Source organism: Columba livia, chromosome 6 (genome assembly GCF_036013475.1).
Source record: "Columba livia isolate bColLiv1 breed racing homer chromosome 6, bColLiv1.pat.W.v2, whole genome shotgun sequence".
In the NCBI taxonomy this organism is placed as follows: Eukaryota; Metazoa; Chordata; class Aves; order Columbiformes; family Columbidae; genus Columba; species Columba livia.
The window spans coordinates 22,794,513-22,813,894 of record NC_088607.1 but is presented as its reverse complement, the minus strand read 5'-3'; the positions used below and the strand labels follow the sequence as shown (position 1 = coordinate 22,813,894).

General features: G+C 44.9%; 1 protein-coding gene across 3 annotated transcripts in view; it reads left to right on the top strand.

Annotated features, from left to right (window-relative positions):
* The first annotated feature begins 2,600 nt into the window (after positions 1-2,600).
* Positions 2,601-19,382, top strand: part of NDST2 (N-deacetylase and N-sulfotransferase 2) — a 137,778-nt gene continuing 120,996 nt past the window's right edge. For all 3 annotated transcript variants that reach the window (XM_065067531.1, XM_065067533.1, XM_065067530.1), the window contains exon 1: positions 2,601-2,808. The gene's annotated coding sequence lies outside the window, so the exon portion shown is untranslated. The remainder of the gene's footprint in view (positions 2,809-19,382) is intronic.

Here is a 19,382-nt window from a genome sequence, read left to right as displayed (position 1 = left end):
AACCAGATCAGGTTGCTCAGAGACCTGGCCAGCCTGGCCTTGAATGTTTCCAGGGATGGGGCATCCATGACTTCTCTGGGAAACCTGTGCCAGTGTTTTACCACCCTCATTGTAAAAAATTTGTTCCTTATGTCTAGCCTGAATCTCCACTTCCTTTGGTTGAAAACCATTTCTCCATGTTTTATTGTAACAGGTCCTGCTAAAAAACAAGGCCTGTTTGAGATCAGTGACTCCACTGGCAACAACCATGGATTTTGCATCCCATGCCTTCTTGGCTGTATGACATGGAGGAAGAAATACAGAGTTTTATGTCAGTTCCTGAAAGCAGTTAGGATATCTCAAACAATAATCAGGAACAATGGCAGTCATGGCTTCCTAATAAGACTGTTGTGTGTCATTGCTTTGGATTTGTCGTATTTTTCTTATATGAAAGAGGTCCAAACTTTGAGATAGATTGTCTTAAATGTTTTTAAGAATTGTAAACAGATTTCAGCCTTGTTTATTCCAAAATAATATTAATGCTGAAATTATTTTAAATATCCTAAGTCAGCAAGTTTGAACACTTTCTCATCTGTTACAATAACAGTAAATATGTTCTATACCTATTAGAAATACTTAATGGAGCTGCTTCTTTTATACAGTGCTATACTTCAACCTTCCCTTTTGAAAGTAACAGGTTTCCTGATCCACGAAAATTTCAGTAGAAGAGAGCAAATAGAAATCTTCATTATAACTTAGTTTTTTACTGAATATCCAGGGAAGGATTGTTTGTTTGCTTATGTAACCTTAAGAAGGAGAAGTTCCTTCAGAGAAATGCAGTGTTAGCAGGGATGGCATGTGCTGAGCAAGATGGGCATAGAGCAATATGACAGCCCAGAAGATGGAAAGGGAGTAACAAAGCCAGGCACTTGGAGCAGTTTGGAGTGTGAGGAGGCTGGTGTGGGGAACAGAGTGAAGATGCAAGATGGATTTAAAGGTGTCTTGCAAGTGAATAAAGGAAGCTACATAGGAGGCAGCTAGAAAGACAAAGATGACAGAGGGATTAAGAGTAGTGATGTGGTGAAATGAGAAGGAAGGCAGGTGAATCCTGCTCTGGTGGTTTGAGAAAGCAGGAAGCGTTTGGAGAGGTGGGGCATATTTTAGGGTAGTATAGTGTACAACATATGCTCCTGTCAATGATTGCCCTCCCTCATTGTAACTGAGATTAGTTGGACTGAGGAAGAGAGAGGAACTACCAAAACACTTTTGATATCAGAGTATCAAACTGTGGTTTGAAACAGTAAATCCAGTTTCACAGAATGTAGTACTGGCTCAAAAATGCTCCAAGCACGTGGCACAGTGCTGGACTGCCACAGATTCCCTTCATTGGCTCACATTTGCTCAGCTGTTTTGGAAAATGCAAGGCCTGTGGTAGATCTGGTCTCACCTGCTGCTGCCACGCTAGCTTTGGGGTGGCTGCAGGCAGCGGGACGGTGGTTAATCTGATGTAAGCACTGTGGCACGTGTTTGGGTTAATTCAACAGAAATGCAGTCACGTGTTGAAATATGTGCTGCTGGGTATTTTGGCAGCACACAGAGCTGTGTGATGGGACCACAGCCTCGGTGCAGGTGCTGGGAGCAGCTGCCTCATCAGTCTCTGCTGAGGTGGGGGTGCTGTTGGCCAGAGGCAGAACAGGCTTTTGAACCGCATTAAGATGTGGTTGCTCACAGCTTTGTCTGCTTTACTTTGTTTATTTGATTCACCTGCTAACTCAGGCTTAACAGGCTTGCAGAAGCATGGTCAGTGCTTCAGGTGCAAACTGATTAGCTGAAGATGAAAAGCCCTGTATAAATGTGTCTGAAAACAGTCACCTTCAAGCTTTTTCAACTTTTCAATAGAGGATCAGGCCCCTATACAGCGAATTTATATCTTTTGTTGTTTTTTTGAGATTTCCTGGGAATGACACACTGCGCCTCTAGCGATTCTCTGACTGAGGGACAAGCAGCAGCACTTTGCCAGGATGAGGCCCCTGCTTTTTTCCCTGTGCTCGCTTCTCTTCTGCCACCAGCCAGTTCTGCTGCTTTTGACCTGCGGGTCCTGCTCCTGTCTCTGTTTCGCTCTGTTGTAGCACGGTGTGTGCTTCCTGCGGAGCCCATTCAAGCACCAGACCATGGGCACAGCCCTCAACCTGCTGCGCTCCATCCTCTGCTGAGAAAACATGTTCTGTGATGTGGCTCCACATCCCGTTCTGGCTTCCTGCTACAATTTTCTGTCTTTCAAGTAGGAAATTGCACCGTGCGTGTTTGTTTTTCTCGGGAGGCTGCTGCCACAGGGGATGTCACGGCAGTGTCACTCCCTACCTACTGCTTTCATGGGCATCCCACGCTTTCCGCGACGCCGGGACCGCAGCTGCACCCGTGCCCTGTCATCCCGGGCTGCGGCGGTGTCTCCGTCCCCCGCAAAACCGCAGCGAGCGGCCGCGCTTGCAGGCGGGGGGCGAGAGGTAAACCCGCCGCAGCGTGTCTCGGTACCGGCGGTGCCTCCCCGCTCCGCCCCCCGGCCTCTCCCCCGCGCTGTTCCCGCTCCCGGCGCAGCGGGGCCCGGCGCGAGGCGGCCGGAGGGCGGGGCCTCGCGCCCCTCCCTCGCGCGGAAGATGGCGGCCGGCCGGCGCGGCGGCGGCTCCCCCAGCGGCCGGAGGGACGCCCAGCGGCCGGGAGCCGGCGGGCCGCGGCCGGCCTGAGAGCTCCCCGCGGCGCCGGGGGACGCCCGCCCTCCGGGAGCCGTGCGCTGCCCCCGCCAGCCCGCCCGGCGGGGCCTTCCTGCGGCAGGTGAGGTGGAGGAGGAGGGCAGCGGGGTGGCGGTGGCGGCCCGGCCCGCGCGTCGGCGGGGGAAGGCGAGCGGCGCTGGCGGGGCCGGGGAAGTTGTGTGCCGTCCGGGGGAGGGCGGCCCCGGGCGCGGGGGGAGGTTCGTGAGGAGCGGCCGCGGGACGAGAGCGGCGGGGGCCGAGCTGGGGCCGAGCTGGGGCGGGCGGCGGGGAGGGCGCTGCCCCCGCCCCTGAGGCGCAGCCCGAGCCCCGCGCCCGCCCCGCCGCCACCTGTGCGGCCGGGCCTGGCCGCGCCGCCAGCGGAGCCCGGCTCCCGCCAACGGCGGCCGGAGGTCTCACAGCCCTGCCCAGCTGCTCTTGGCGGGCGCCGAGCCCCGAGCCGCGGCCCGGAGCGGCGGTTCAGTCCCCATCGCAGCTGCCGTGGCTCCCTCCGCTCGGAGCCCCTTCGAGCGGGCTGCCGGCGGGGCGCACGGTCCGGTACGGGAGCTGTGCTCCCGGCCTCGTTCCGGCTTTGTTCGGGGCACGGCATCATGTTGCGAGCGGCCGGGTCGCTCGGTGCGGTGTCGAAGGCCGCTGAACAAGTCAGCACGCAGCGGGGCAAAGGATGCTCGGTCCCCTCGTACAGCAGCTGGACTGCGCTGCATACGCTGCTCTCCAGGGGCTGTGTTCGGTGGAGGCCAACAGCGAGTACAGTTGTGCTAGCATGAAGACAGAAGGAAAACGTTACATAGGAAAAGCTGGTGGAACGTGGGGAATGGTGTCTATAGTATTTCTCATTCTTTAGCCATTAAAACGTATTTGCAGTGGTGAAGTGATAAATGAAGCACGAGACACCCCTGTTTGCTTATGCAAGACTGAATAAACTCTGTGTTGCCCGAATAAACTCTGTGTTGCCTGAATTAGAAGTGGGCAAATGTCATATATCTGAATTTAACCACACGTTACACTTCTACACACTGGGATTCTTTGTGGCCAAGTTTGCCAAAGAAGTATTCAGAGTTGTTAATCGAACGTGCATTTCTCATTAGGAAACGTAACCTTGCCCTTTGTGGCAAAGAGATAACCTGAAAAATTCATCATAAGTTTCTAGTTTATGTGCAGTCAATCACCTACAGTAATTGGGCTGGAAAATTTGGATGATAGAAGAATTAAGGCTAGCACTGCTAAGGTAGAACACCTCGTGTACAAGAACACCCCGAGAGCGAGAAATAATTACATGCTCGGCATCAGCTTCAAGAGTTTATCGGGTTGGGTGCCCACACGTGCTCACGTTGGCCATGTGAGCTGGCTCAGCACCCGCACCAGGAAGCGGTCCCTGAGCAGAGCTGTGCAGGACTGCTGCGCAGGGACACCCGCGGCACTCCTGCCGTGGGTTTGGATGGTGTTTCTGCACTGCACAGCAGTGCAGCTGTTTTCATGGCGCTGAGGTTACCGATCCAACTCTTGGCAGATTGAGCCTAGAAGGGCTTTTTAATTTGTACTTTGCGCCACACGAAAGTGATTGTTCTGTATTAAAAGCTAGGCTTGTTCCAAAATCAGCCTGAGTCTACTAGACCATATCAGAGCCGATGGAAAATCTCTGTGCTCAAATCTGGCAAACAGTGTGAAATGTTCTAGAATTTTTCCACTGTCAGCCACTGCGAACAAGTACATATCTCTTAGGGTTATTGTCTTGTGTGCTTACTGCTTTCTTTTTAAAAGTCTCTTCCTCATACCGAATTCCTCTTTTTTTCGTTCTTCCCTTTTAGTTTTTGCTTTTCTCTAAGTCCATGATACAGTTTTCCTTGGTGCTGCTTCTCAAACACGGTGTCTTAATGTGTCTTTTCTTTCTCTGTTTCAATGTTTTTCCAACCCTTTTAGAACTGCTTGTTTTTGCGTGCATATATATAAGCGATTTTGACCTAGGAAGTACTGGTCATTTCCAAAAGCAGTGAAAATGAGCTGCAGAGCAAAGATACAGAGCAGCAGTAATGGTACATCTATCGATGGCAGATTTTTAACTACTGCCGCAGAAATTATTTTGCTCTTGGGTATGGGTTCTCAAACGAGGTATCAAGAGTGGAGCCAGTCCTGCCCTTGCTGACCCTGAGGAGAGAGGCATTTTGGGGCATCTGACAGCAAAATGGGATTGCAATACAGAAAAATTGAGAACCACTGTTTTAAGGTATGGAATAATACGTGCAAGTGTTCATAAGGACATGAACGCTTGTGCTGGCGAGCTGTGTGTTTTCAGCAGTATCTCATAGTTGCAGTGATGGTGCTATCTGCTGTGTGGTTTTTCTGTAAGGCACGGTGTACTGTTGTGATGCCTAACGTTCAGTCTGATCTACATCAGAATTCACGTAGGTGACCTGGTAGAAAAGCCCGAGATTAGTTTTATATTAACATTTATAATTCCATGATTTCTTTAAAAAAAAGGGGGGAGGGGTACATACCCAAATTCAGATGAAGCTTTAGTGTGACCTGAACCACAGCATATCTCCTCATCACTGAGCCTTGTTTCAGAGGTTTAAATGCCTATCTCAGATCTCTCTGTGGTATATCTGGAACATGCGGTGATACTCTGGCAGAGCTGCATAGATAAGATAATCCGTTTCATTTTAATTGGCAGAGTTGTTTACACATGATCTCTTGCTCATTTTCCTCTTTTAAAGGAATGCTATCCATCCCTGATTACAGCTCAGGTCAAAATCCCTCAGCACTTGTAGCAAATCTCTTTTAATTGGTCTCATTTAGCTCTCATAAGGTTGTGTTTTAATTCTCTCTCTCTCTTCCGAATCCTTTTCCCTAGTCTGTAATGTAATTTATTACAGGATATTTTATAGACAAGTGAACAGCCCCTGGCTGTCAGCAACCTTTGCAGTGTATCAAATTTCCAGCTCAACAGGCAGCTGCAGTGGAGTTCGGGTGTAAGGCAGTGATGCTGCAGCCGCAGCACATGAGCAGGCTGCACGAGTGCCAGATCTGTCCCGGATTCTGGAAATAATTGGGGCGAACGCTCCTGTTTGCTCTCTCTGCTTCTCTAGCCTTTTTGTAGCCATTGCTGATGCAAGGGCCTTTGAGTTCAGTTTCTCCCTTTTTAGCTGTCTTTCCAGTCTGTGCGATTGAATGCAAATACATCTAAGTTGCTGTTGTTATCTGATGACAGGCTTTGAACAGCACAGAATTGGTACAAGGCTGATGGTGGGAGTGTATTTTTAGAAGGCCTAGCGCAACATTAGCTGTCTTTGTAAAATTCTCTGTGGCTTGCCTGAACGTAGTTGCTTTGGTTAATTGAACGCAATGCGAAGAGGTGAAGCTCTGCGTTTCATTATGCCTGCACTGAGGCACTTCACCTCTGGCCTGTAACAGCACAGTCTGCAGGCGCGACTGCTGCTGCAGCTCACGCTTGTTCTCTGGGTGCTCTGACAGCAGCTCTGGAAGTCTCAAAGGCTGGAGTTTTTTTCTTTTTCTTGAGCTGTGCCCCCTGCCCTTACACTGGCAGTTTTCCCACCACAGCAAAATCAGAAGGAAATACGTGCCTGTGCTTCAGCTGCTGGAAATCCCAGGCTGTGTTGTGCAGCAGCGAAGGTACAGGCAGGATTTCTGCTTTGCTTATCTTGTTCTGGAGGCAGGAATCTCCAGCAGAGCTGTGGAGCACAGTTATGTCTTAAATCGCCACTGAAAGATTTACTGGAGTACATACATCAGAGCCCTGACTGTTCTTTCTGCATAGCGATATTTGAAGGTCTCAGGCCTTTGGCAATTGCTGTTTGGGGACTTTTTTGATATAGACCTGTATCCAAAAAGGAAATTATATAGATCGCTTGACTCAATCCATATGTGCCCTATTAAAAATGCAGTAGAAATCTCTAGACATGAATGATGAATTAATCTTCTGCACCATCACGCTCTTGCATGCTCTGATATTTTCAGTAAGCTAACTGATCTAGCAGTGAATACGAGGGAGTTGATAAGATTATAAAACACAGTTTAGACCTTCTCAAAATATTTGTGGCTTACACTGGGTAACGTCACAAGATCTCTTTCACAGAAGAGGGAATTGGTGTTTGCTTGTTTTTAAAAGCTGCCCAAACTCTCCAAACAAGGAGAAGGATGGTCTCAGTCTGTCTCTATATATAGACTCAGCCTGCTTTTTAATTTGTTGAGTAAAGTGGATAGTGCAAAATAAGTGAGGATAACTTCACATAGAACTTGCTTATGTACTAATAACACCAAGAAGATGTTCAGAAATACCTGTCTCTTCCAAGTGTGTTTGTAGCTGTATGTAACCAAAGTTGTTTTTCCTGCTGGGGTTGCAGACATTGAATATCAGCAATGTTTGCAGCTGCTCTCAGGCTGAAATGTTAAAACCTTAACTTAGTCTAAAATACTGTACACTTTCTTTCCAGTAAGTAAATTTAGTATTTGTCATTAAATAAAAATTAAAAAGTTAAGCAGTAAAACTAACAGTGATTAAATATCAAGATTCTTTTTTTTTTTTCCAGAATCAGTGGAGGGCAAAAAGGAGAGACATGCTTTGTTCTTTGCTCAGTGTGCAGGACTTGTCCAGGTCCTAACGCTGGTCTCCGTGCTCTGTGTGTGTGTCACACCACAGTTACTGTCTTCAGGGCTTTGGTGTGAGTTTTGAGTGTGGGATGGGAATGAGGGAATGTGATCTAAGGTTTTGGTGGGATCCAGGTACAGCTGTACTGCACTAGTCTGATCTGTGTTCTCGCTGTGCTGCTGTGCATTATTCTGATTTTTTTTTTTTTTTTTCCCCATTTGGAAGTGTCTGCATTAGTGGAAAAGATTGTCTTGGACATTCCCTGTGAAGCAAAAGGCAGCAGTGGCTGTCCCCTCCTCTCCTACCTGCCTGTCCCAGCACTGCAGCTCACGCGAGGAGACAAGGGCTTGCAGGGGCCTCCTCAGGGAGGAAGGGTTTCCACCGCGGGGGAGAGAGTAGAACATGAAACTGCATGTGTTAAATGACATGCCAAGTCACAGCCCTCGCTGGGACTGGGATCACTGCTGCTTTTATTTATTGATGTATGTTTTTCCACTCTATGTAGCAGCTCACTTGAGAGCTGGGTTGACATAGCTGATGCAACAAGGAGGGAGGAAAGAGGGACAGCAAAATGACAGTGTTATCCTTTCTTAATCTCTTTTTGCAGTTCTGGTCTGCCATCTGGTCAGTCTCTTTGAAAGCGTACAACCCCAGCACCCTGCCCTTTCTCCTCTGTTTGTTTCTCCAGTCTCCTAAATCCTTCATTTCTGTATCGGAAACTCTCCAAGAATATGGCATTCCTCTGGGTGGTTCATGTTGGAAGGCTTCTATGTCAGGACCATTAGATTATGTGAAGGAGCTACTTGTTTTTCTTTGATCGTGTTTAGTCTTACGATTCCGGATGTTTCTATTAGCCTAATATTTTATTGGTCTTTGAGCTTATCTCTAATTAATGCTAATTTGCTTGGCAGTACTTCTAAAGTAAAATCAGAGCTTGCATGTGGATTTCTAGAGCTCTTCAACAGGTCTTAACTCTTAAATTTTCAATTACTTTGCTATAAATGCCTCAAAGGAAGCAGTGGGATGACAGACCTGAGCTGTGGTAGACTCCAAGTAGTAGAGATCAATTTAGAAAAAAGGGGAAACTTGAGATTTACTTTAGAAAGGTTAGAAGAACCGCAAAACATTTTATAGATATCTACTTTTGTCTTAAGAGCCCCTTACTGAATGGCTTTGTGTTAGCTTGCTAGCCCTACCGGTACTTTAAAGTGCATGGGAAATTTCATGTCAGAAAGGTCTTTTAAGACAGTCAGTTCTGTCATCTCTTGGATGATGAGGGTTGGACTCATCTGACTGCACATGAAGATCTACAACCAAAGTGTCCACATCTGAGCTAGGCACTGTAATTTGTAATAAGGATATACTAGGGTGCAATTAATTTCCCCCTAAACCAGATGTCTGCATTTGGTGAGGTCAGTCATATTCTGGAAGTTCTTTTTTGTTTTTCCACTGAGTATAATGAAAACTGAGGATGTTAGTCCAGATGTAGAAAATGACAGCAGAACAGATACCTGAGCAGAAGGTAAGCTCAACACCTCCCAGAGTGACACTAACTTGCTCCTAATCCTGGACTGCTTTCAGTGCAGCATTTTTAATACCTTCACTGATAATTGATTTACATGAATTTGTCTCTTCTGAGTTGAACTACCTTTCCCATCTTTAGAGCACTTTAGTTGGTGGCTGTGGGGGTTGGTTTGTTTGATTTGGTTTGGTTTTTTTAGCTAATGCTGATGCAATGATTCTGTGCCACTCACACTTTATGTTGAAAGCTTTTGCAAATGATGAATGTTACAGCATGCTCTGCAGCTGTTGATGGGCTTTGCCCTTGCCTCTGGTAAGTTGGTCAACAGCCAGGGTTTCCCTGTGACTGGTAACCAGAACCTTACTGTGGTCCATGCCAGTCCCAGAGAAGTCAGACCAGGTCACGGGTAGGTTTTTGTTCAAGTCAAAACCTTGACTGCTGAGATTATAGTTGGCTGTGGAAGCAAGCTGAATGTCAGAATGTCAGGTAATGGCCTATTATTTTTTTCTGTAAAGAGTCAGGCTTCTCTCCTGCAGAGTCTGGTGTTTGCACTGCTGGAAGTTTTAGCTTTGAACGAATGGTGAGGTCAGGCTTGGAGTGGCCCAGCACAGTGGCACATTGCGTCTAGATCCCTGCTGCAGATGAATAATGTAATTTCACAGCAAATTGAATACTTCTTAATATTTGACAGCCCAAGGTGAACAAGGAACACAGTAAGACTGGGACCTTTGTGCAATCTAATTAAAGGCAGAAACTTTCAGTGGAGAAAAGGCTGGTGTCCTGACTGACTCCTTAAAATGTCATCCTCTGCCGTCTGTCATCACCGGTGTCTTGTTTGTGTTTCTTTTCTGGGCATTACCTGTGTGTGGGTCTGTTTGGAGTGCAAAAATGTCTTTGAAGTGGCATCAGTTGTCTCAGTTGTGGAGCTACAGAACTGAAGTCATTGGCACCTTCCTGTTGGTGAACTGCTTGTCCTTCCAGTTATTGAGGGCTGCAGAGGTGTTAGAAAGTGCAGGCAGTGTAGACATTGCATCGATCAGTGCAGAGTGGCAATGCGTGAGGACGCCGCAGCTCCATCTTTCATCAGCTGTGTGAATCCGCTTTCAGGAGAATGATATGAGCTATCACAGTGTCAAATCTGTCTTTTCAGTGGGATAAAGTGGGATCCTGGCGCAGTCCAGCAGCCGCGAAGAGGCAGATTCATTTGAGCATTGAAGCCTCGCAAAAATTGCTAGTCTCCATGTCTGATTTATTGTGCAGAATACCTCTGAAACATCAAGCTTTCCCCTGCCCCCCATTTCAGTTACAAATACTGTATTTTAATTTGTTACTTGTAACTACATTGTTTTTATTAATTTTTAATTAAATGTTCTGGATTCAGTCAGTGATAACTTCAGCTCAAACTGCATGTACTTTACTTATGGCTGAGTCATCATCATCTTCCTCCCAAGCAGAGATCTGTCACTGTCTCCTGATTTAGTTTTGTCTGCAGGCTTTTGTCCATATCCTTCCGTCATGTTCCTTTTTCAGATCTGACCACTTGTATCAAAGCATGAGGTGAATAAGTCTACTTCCCTGAGTCAAGGCTACCATGAAAACGTGCTGTTATATGTTAGCGTCTGTAGGGTAGTATCCCGTAACTGTGCATGGAACAGAGTATGTTTCCATGGCCCAAGTCCACATAAACATATAAACACAGAGCTTTCTGCAGGAAGGCTTGCTTTGCCTCAACAAAATATGCCTTTCCCAGCATTACTATTAGATACAAGTTCCTCACTAACCACATGTGATTGTACAGCGCCTGTGGTAGCAGGCACAGCTCAGAAGTCCCTTTTGGTCTTGTGTTGCGTATGTGGGCAGGTTAAGAACAAGCTAGTGTTCAGGGATGGTTGTAATTGCAGCTGGTGTTGAGTATAATGTTGCTCTGAGGTTGTTACAGTTAATTCCTTTGCTCGTGGTAGAACTACTGTGTAATTATCTTATTTGTATGTCAGTCCTAGCTTTTTTGCATTGCTAAATGAAAACAGGGTGAAGATACCTTTGAACGTTGTCCTCTTGGTTTGCATTTAAGCTGATGCTACTCCTGAGGAAAACAATTCAGTCCTATTCTGACGCTTCCCAAGACTGGCATAACCACTTAGCAAGCAGGATCAGGAGAGTGATGTGGAAATTAAAGTAAACAGAACAAAACAAGCCTTCTTTTTTCTATGTTATCATTCTCCAGGAGACAAAAAGGTTACTTTTCAGTTGATCAGTAAGAAACCCAGTCAGGCTCAAATGCTTTTGTGTTGGCACACCACAGTGCCTTGAGGGGACAGGGTGAGTTGAGCGAGTGCCAGGACAGCTCTCTTTGGGGGAAAGGAGAGGTGTCGCCACCTGAACACATGCCAAATGATCCCCTTAAAAGTACAATGTCACATGATGCAAGCTGAAGAGGAGTCTTACGGTACTTCTGTCTGCATCAGTCTGGCAACGTTTTTAAATGTCAAATTTATCTGGGTTAGACTTTACTAACAGTGGTCATGACAAACTCCAAAAGGATATTGGAAACAGGCAGCATGGTAAGAGCTGAGCTGTGTGCCCAGTCTGAGAGCCAGTAGCTGGAGCCCTTCATTGCTGCCTCATCTTTTCCACCTCTAATTGGACACTGCATTACTTGTTATATCAGTGATTTCACCTGAGGGAAAAGATTGAAGACATCATAGCTGTAGTCATTTCTAAAAGAGCTGTGTCCTGGGGAGGAGGAAAGCAGTTGCTTTGATCAAGGTACGGACCAGACCTGGGGTCACAGGTTCTACACTATACTTTTTCGCGTCCTACTCCAGGACCTGCCAGCTTCTCTGATGAGTAGTGCTGCATTATCTTTGTGTTCCTGTGCAATTTGCCGGAAAGACAAGATGCATTATGTCAGAACACTAGTAGTGTTTCTACAGAATAGTTCTTGGATTTTCCATCCTTTGTTTATTAAAAAAAAAAAAAAAAGTTTCTCTGTTTTCCTCAACATCTTTTCCTAGTACCCTGCCACTGACAGGCTGACCCATGATGCTATTCTGGACAGGTCTTTGGGGACTCAAATTGCTGTGAGTGCTCAGGCCCCTTCCCCTTCCTGCTATTATATCTTCCTGAAATGCATCCTGTGCAAGGGTGAAGATCAGCGAGAGGCAATGCTGAAAGAAAAAGCAGTGGCAATTGATAGAGTGTCTGTACTGGAAGCAAGACTGTTTTTGAAGGATATATCTATAAACTGTTTGGACTTATAGCCTATTCAGTCGTTTTTGTTATAAAATGAGCAAGCTTAAAAAAATAATAAAGACAAGCTCCTCTTCATACAGAACCCAGTGTAAACCAGGAATGCAAGGTTCTGTTTTTCCCCTGTCATTAGGCTTCATGTGGAGAAAACATTAGGTAGGGATGCAGAGTGTGCTTGGTCTTCATGAGGTAGTGGTTTAGAAATCTCATGTTGCTCTACCAGGATGGGACTGGTGGCATTAGTCTTGAAAACGAGTTTTGGGAGCTCTGCTGTTTCTGTCCTGTCTTTGCAGCCCTTTGGCACTTGTGTTATACAGCCTCTGTCAATGGCACTGTTGAGATATATGTGACTTTTGCTGCGGCTTCATGGAGTTCTGTGTTCCTTTGCAGTCATGACCTTTTACCAGAGCTGTCTTCCAGCGTAGCTATGGAACTGCTGACAAAGCTGGAGAAGTGGTTGCAAAGCTTGTGAGCACACATGCCAGAACTTCCGCGATGGCGAGAATGAGATGAGGGAACTCTCAGCCAAATGAAATCAAATGACCTTGTATGCGCAGATATAAGGATATAATCTAACACTCAAATCTGAAATTTAGATTTCCTACCATTAATTATCCTTAGGTAATATTTTTTTTAGGAAAATCTTGCCATCTAGCTTGATTCCAGCTGTCTGGAAGGAAAAGGAAGGAGAAGCAAAAAGAATGTTTTGTTTCTTCTAAAGCTACAAGAAGAGACTGGGTACTGCAGTGAAATCCATCCTGTGAATGTGAGGAGACTTCTCATTCCTTTCTTCTGCCTGTAAGGCTGGCCTCACTGAGACTGCAGGAAAAGAGATCGGTGGGGAATACGAGAAAAAAGTAGAAAGGACTTTTGACTAGTACTGTTCTGAATCCAGTTTTGAGTTGGTAATACTGGTGCAGAAGACTCTTTGTCCAGTCGCTGTCACCCGAGAGCATCTTAAACGGGGATGAGGAAGTGTTTGAAATGTTGAAATTAACAATTTTTATTCGTTTTGGAAATGGCAAATTCTAGGAAGCAGTAGATGAGAGCAGCGAGAGGAGTAGTTCTTCCCCTGTCGTGGTTACTCAGATTATGGGTCTCTCTCCTGGAGCGCAAGTCATACAGTGTGGCTTTTTTGGCTTGGCAGACTTCCTACACAAGGTCAGCATTGCCATTACACGGGTAGTGCGGCATCGTCATGCTTTCAGCGTACTAGCTGCAGAGGTTATAAATGACTACTGATTTTTTTTGAATACTGCAGTATTTAAGTATTCAACTTGAGGCATTTTTTTAAAGAGGCCTCATTACCAGAGCAAGTGCCAAGTGCTTTAAAAATTCTGTGCCTATTTAATGTAGCTCATATTGGGCATAACTAATCACTGCTAAGGCTTAAAACCTTTGGTGTATAGTGCATCTGGGTGCAGGTAGCTGTGAGATTGGGCAGAGGAATCCCCTTTCTCTTCCCTCTTCGGTAAAAGCTCTTTCTCAACACAAAGGTCCAATTGCTGCTGGTTCTTGTACAGTGTGCAGAGCATAGCAATATCTGGGCAGCAAACTAATGCAAAGTGCTCTCCTGTCTAGTGTTTCATTGTTCTTTCTGCCTGAGGCTTTGCAACCTTGGTCTTTTTTAGTTAAAATCTTTAAACAATGGATTATCTGTTTTCACAGGCTTTAGAGGATTTGAAATAGCAGTTACCCTTAGGCATTTGGCTCAAGATTACAGCAATAAATACATTCATCAGAGCCCCCTGGCCCTTCCAAGAGCCAGGCAGTTGTAAGATTAACTCTACCATATTCTTCTGCATCTACCTCCAGTGAAGTGTGTCAATCTCTTAACAATTTGAGATTAACCCGGTTCCTCATGACCATTTGCACACACAGGTGGTTTGGGAGAAAGTGAGGATGTGTGTGGTGAGGCTGAGACCACCTACAATAGGGGGACCTTCATTTTTGCTGAGGTGTTGGTCTTTACTGCATTACCAATCTGTATTTTCCAGGAGATCAGAAACCTGTTTTGAAAGCCAGCATTGCATTTTTCCCCCCAAAGCTCAGCAGTCTGAAGATTTCCTATGGCTTTAAAATTTTCAAATTGGAATGTAACTTTAATCAGTATGATGTTTCAAATCTTTGTGTGCCAGCTGCTGATTTTCTGTAAGATGGCGCTAGATCTGGAAGGCCCCATACTGGGGATTACAAACCAGTTGCCACCCGGTTCTGAAATCTGACGTGGCAATTTCTGTAAGAGCGTTTCCTGATTGCACTTGTTTAAACAGTGAATGTAATGTTTTTATTCTGTTACTATGAGATCTGAAGTAGTTTACGGATATCAGACATTCTGCTGTGCTGCTTTGGAAAAAAATGTCCACTGTCAGAAGGAGACCTAAAAGTCAGTTCCAATAAAAAGCTACATTTTCTAAACCAGTTTATTCCTGGTTAGAGGAGCTGTTTGTTGTATGACTTTGCACAGGCTGTGCTTTGCACCGTGGGACTTACTTTCTTCTAAAGAGCAGCTTTATGTCAGGAAAGTTCATTGCATAGGGAGATCTATGATGTCCATACATCTGAGGTTCTGTGAAGATTTCCGCCCCTAACAGATTCTATTGATTTTCAAGAAGCGCTATTTCCAAGCCTTCTGAGCTGTTCTTATCACACCAAATCATGCTGCTCATCACCATTAAACAGCATGTGCTGGTTGGCTGCTGGCTTTATCAAAAGACCCTCCCAACACAGGTACACAAATTGGAAAGGGAAAAAAGTCAATTCTCTTTGGAAGATTTTTGTACTTTGCTTCATTTTTTTTTCTTCGTTCCAGCAGGTAAGTAATGATAAACATTTACTAAAGCACACTGTGTGTTTTCACAGTATATAATACACATTACCTTTGCCTTGGAAAACTTTGAGCTTACTTTTCAGCAAGAGATACAAGTATTTAAAGTATTTGTAAATAGAGCTGAGTCAGCTTCAGCACTTTGCTATGTAATTTTTCATCAGAAGGTGGTGGAAGCATGGAGTATTTTTTTGGGCTATTACTTAAAATGATTGCATAATTTTCTACTGTAGTTTTAGTCTTTACCACCTGTCCTGGTTTTGTTAAAAACAAATTTCTCTTCTAGTGAATTTGCCTGTCAGCTAAAGCCTTCATATTAGCTGCATTTTCCTGGAGAACCAGACACATGTTTTGGTAAACATAGCAATGGAATGCTAACTTATTGATAAGGACAGATTCACATCTCGCGAGAGGGGCAACAAGAAACAAGTGACCAAGAAAATGGCCAACTGTGTATAACATTCCATTCACGTGAATACTTCATATAAAAGTGGGAGATCACGAGGATCTTGTCCCTTTTTCCTTATGGCTGACATTAGGAGAGGATCTTGCTAGTCGTCCCTGCGAACTGAGGCCTAGAGAGAGACTGAATCCAGCTCCGGTTGGCTGCAGAGTCCAATCCAGAACTTTGGGTGCCAGCTCTGCAGTTGCTGAGACTTTCAAGATTGGTTTTGTATATTTTGTATTATTTTCTCTATTCTTATTCATAGCATTAGTAAAACATTTTTAGTTTTTCCAACTCTCTTCTCTCTGTCCTTCTTTTCCTCCCGATTGCCTGTACTTAGTCAGAAGGGGGAGAGGGAGGGGCAAAAAGTGGAAGTGGCGGGGGGAGAGGAGGTTAACAATGCATCTGCCAGGGTTTTTGTTGTCACCCGCAGTCTAAACCCTCGACACACCACACCTCAATTTGCCTTCCAGAGTTATGAGTTCTCTTTAATTCCTAAATTGGTAACTTGCCTAAGCAACATAGTGGGGTTTTGTCTGCACTCTGGAGGATCTGTATATTGAGGCTGGTGTCTTTCGCTCATGTGGATAGGTGGGATAGGAAAATGAATATGAACAATCATGAACAGCTGTTACTGTGGTTTTGAGCATTAAGAAAAATAGAAGTGTAAATACAAAATATATATAATCTGTGGTTATTGATATTGCATTAGAGTTGGAATACTCTTTTATGTTCCCATGAAAATTAGCTGACAGATACAATGTCAAGGGGATAAATGTAGCTTAAGCATACTTAAGACTTTGTAGAGCTGGTTAGAAATTCTGGAGATCCCAGTGCCAGTGAGCGTGTGTGAGCCTGGGGCTGACCCTGGTTTCTCCTGAGCTGTAGGTCCCTGCCTACTGGGTATGGTCAAAGCTGAGAAACTGTCCTGTAGTCTGGGCTCTGCAGTACAAAGGGGACAGGAGGGAGCTCCTGTATGGGGGCACCCAGAGGCTGTGAGCTGGGGCAAGCCAGCATACACACTGGTCCTTAAAGGAGGTGGAAGTTGGAGCTGTAAGTTGTGGGAAATGGAGACTACGGCTGATGAAAAAAAAGACATCTGATTCTGGGAAATGAATGGGTTCACAGAAATGGTGGACGCGCTGAGGTGCTAGTAGGCTTTTGGGTGCTAATGAAATGGAAAATATTCCATCAGGAGGGTACTGCATCTGTCACCTTGTCTTGCCAAAGGGGAAATGTTAGACAGGGAACTGACAGGTGACCAGCAAAGGACTGGCAAGCGTGGCACGAGGAAGATGAGAAGGTTGGATTCTCAAGGATTAGGTGGGAGAGACAGGCTTTGGAGGAGGAAAGAAGATGAAGTAGCTAAGATACAGATAGCAAGAAGTAGATACAAAGGTTTGTAACACCTTCTTGTGCTTGGATGGAATCCAGGTCTCTGAATCTGAAGACCTTGCTGTCAGAAGATACCTAAAACCAATGCTGCTTCCTTTTCTTCTTCCACACTGGGAACAACCACCTCTAGCTGCTATAACTTACGGTTGGCTCAAGATGCCCCAGTGGCAGATCAGGTGATAGCTCTGCCCATGTGATATATCAGTTGGATGATTATGTAGTGGAATTAGTCATTTAGGATTTTGTTTTAACACAGAAATTGGGGACAGGGGGAGAGATGCACACATATATGGGTATGGATGCACACCACCATATTCAGATATTCTGAAGACTGGGAGGACAAACACTCATAAGATAGAAAATATCAGTCTTGATGTTGCCTATAAAACCCGAATGTGCCTCCCCCCCTTAAATAAAACAATTTCTGATTTACAGGGATCATGAAAATACTGGGGGATGGGCGGGTAATTAATTTTCCCAAACTTGTTCTTTTAATTATACCATCTAGACATGGGTTTTTTGTAATTACTATAAGGAAGACAGCATGGTACGGATTGAAGGGTTTTTTTAATCTACTGGTATTAATTTAAATTTTGAAACCCAACAGCATGAGTTAAACAGGCCCTGTTTAGGTATTAATTCTTCTTACTGGTGTTATAGAGTGGTACGTGTAATTTGCAGCTTTGAAATACCAGATCTTGGGAGCTGAGCTTGCTGTGTTCACTAGGGCTTTTCCCTGTCTTTGGGGAATAATGAGTTGCAAAAAAAAGTCATACCTTGAATTACTTCCTGTATTTTGTGCTTTGATCTTCTGCGATAATAGCATCAGTGTTTTGGCCTAAACGATAGTGAAGCTTTGCTGGCATACAGGGAAAAAAACCCATAAATCTAAGCACTTTTAGGGAAAAGGAAGTGGAGAGGTTGCGGGAGGGAAGTCCTGTGAAACAGCTTAATGTGCAGCTTAGGAGTCAGTGATTTCCTTTCCTTTTGCAGTCATCTTGTCCAGATGGCCTGTTTTCTTTTTCCTTATCAAGCCAGTCTCTTTTTCTACCTGGTTTCTTCAGGAAGAAAACTACAAGAATAACATACAGTGGCACAGATGTTTTTCAGGCCATGAAACTTAGTGACAGAGCAAGGAAACAGGCAGGAATCCACTGCTGGAGCAGCAGATCCCTCAGGTAGTAGGATAAATGATGATCAGATCTCTCTCCTCATCTGTCTGCTGCATGTCCTGTCAATGCAGATCGCTGACCACCTTGCATTCGTCTTGCCTGTGAAGAAGTGTGCAGCCTCAGAGTATATTCTAACGTAATAGCTAACTGCAAAGTCTTTAAACAAAACGGGTTATTGTGAGTGATTGCAAGGAAATCGCTTTAGATTAAAGACTGAAGTAGTTGTTCGGAGAGGTACGGCTCCCTTTCCATCTCAGTGGCGTGTTAGCACAGAGTCATTTCAGTAGTTGCACTTTTTTTCCGTGAGGATTGCTCCATTTGTAATTTATATCTGTAGAGATTTAAATTTGGAGGCTCTTAGTGGAGTCGCTGTGTTTTCTGTTGAACTTGATGTAGATCAGCAGTCCTGGGGTCTGGTACTTCATTCTTAAGCAGTCTTGAACAAAAATCTCTGCATGATCAGTGGTTCATTAGACGCTGTAACTAAAGCAGACCCGTTTTCCCCATATTACCTAGTTCAAATCTATGCCTTTACATTGAAGAGACCACAGAGGTTAACAATCAGCTGATCACTGTGTTAAAAAAACGCTTCACCTCTGCTCTATTACAAGGCCACCTTATTGTAAGACTGCTGCTGGCAACCTGCATGCAAATTTGAGGTGTGTGCATTTTTTGTAACTTTGTGGAAATTTGTTAATTCACAGAGTTGTGATTGTTATTTAAATGATATTTTAATGCAGAGGGGAAGAGGAGGTCCTTGAATCCAGAAGCTTACTACTTGGAGCGGGTAGCATACAGATTGAATGGGAGGTATAAGACGCAGCAAACATTGGTGTTAGCTGCCTGCTGACTTGCAGGCTCTTTTGACTGCTGAGGTTGCACAGGGGTGTTTTTGAGCCTTCTGCCCTTTACAGGGGGAAGGGTGGCTGGTTGGTTGGCTGTGGGAGCAGGCGTCGGATCTTCTGGAGCAGAAAGTCACAGCCTGGAGCACAGCCACAGACTTTGCTGATGGATTTATTAAACAAACAAACTAGCAGAAGAAACTAGCAGAAATTAAAACAAAAAAGAAAAACAACACTAAACCAAAAACAACCAACCATACAAAAAAAAACCCCAACAACCCACAACCCAAAAAACAAAACCACAAAAAAACCCTAACAGGAAGTGAGTCACATTCCTCTGCCTCTGTCAGCAACACCCAAAGGAAGTTGGATACATGTTTTCCATATTAGAAAACAAACTTACTGTATCAGGTGTTGAGGTCTGGAAGAGAAATGTAGGCAGAAGAGGGAAAACTGATAGGCAAAGAAGTCCTTTTCAGAATGTTTTTAAAAGGAACGTAAAGGAGATGTTGGTTTGTAGTCAACCTTTTCATTTTGTGCCCACCATTGAATTCAGCTTTTTTGAAGCTCTAGGTAGTTT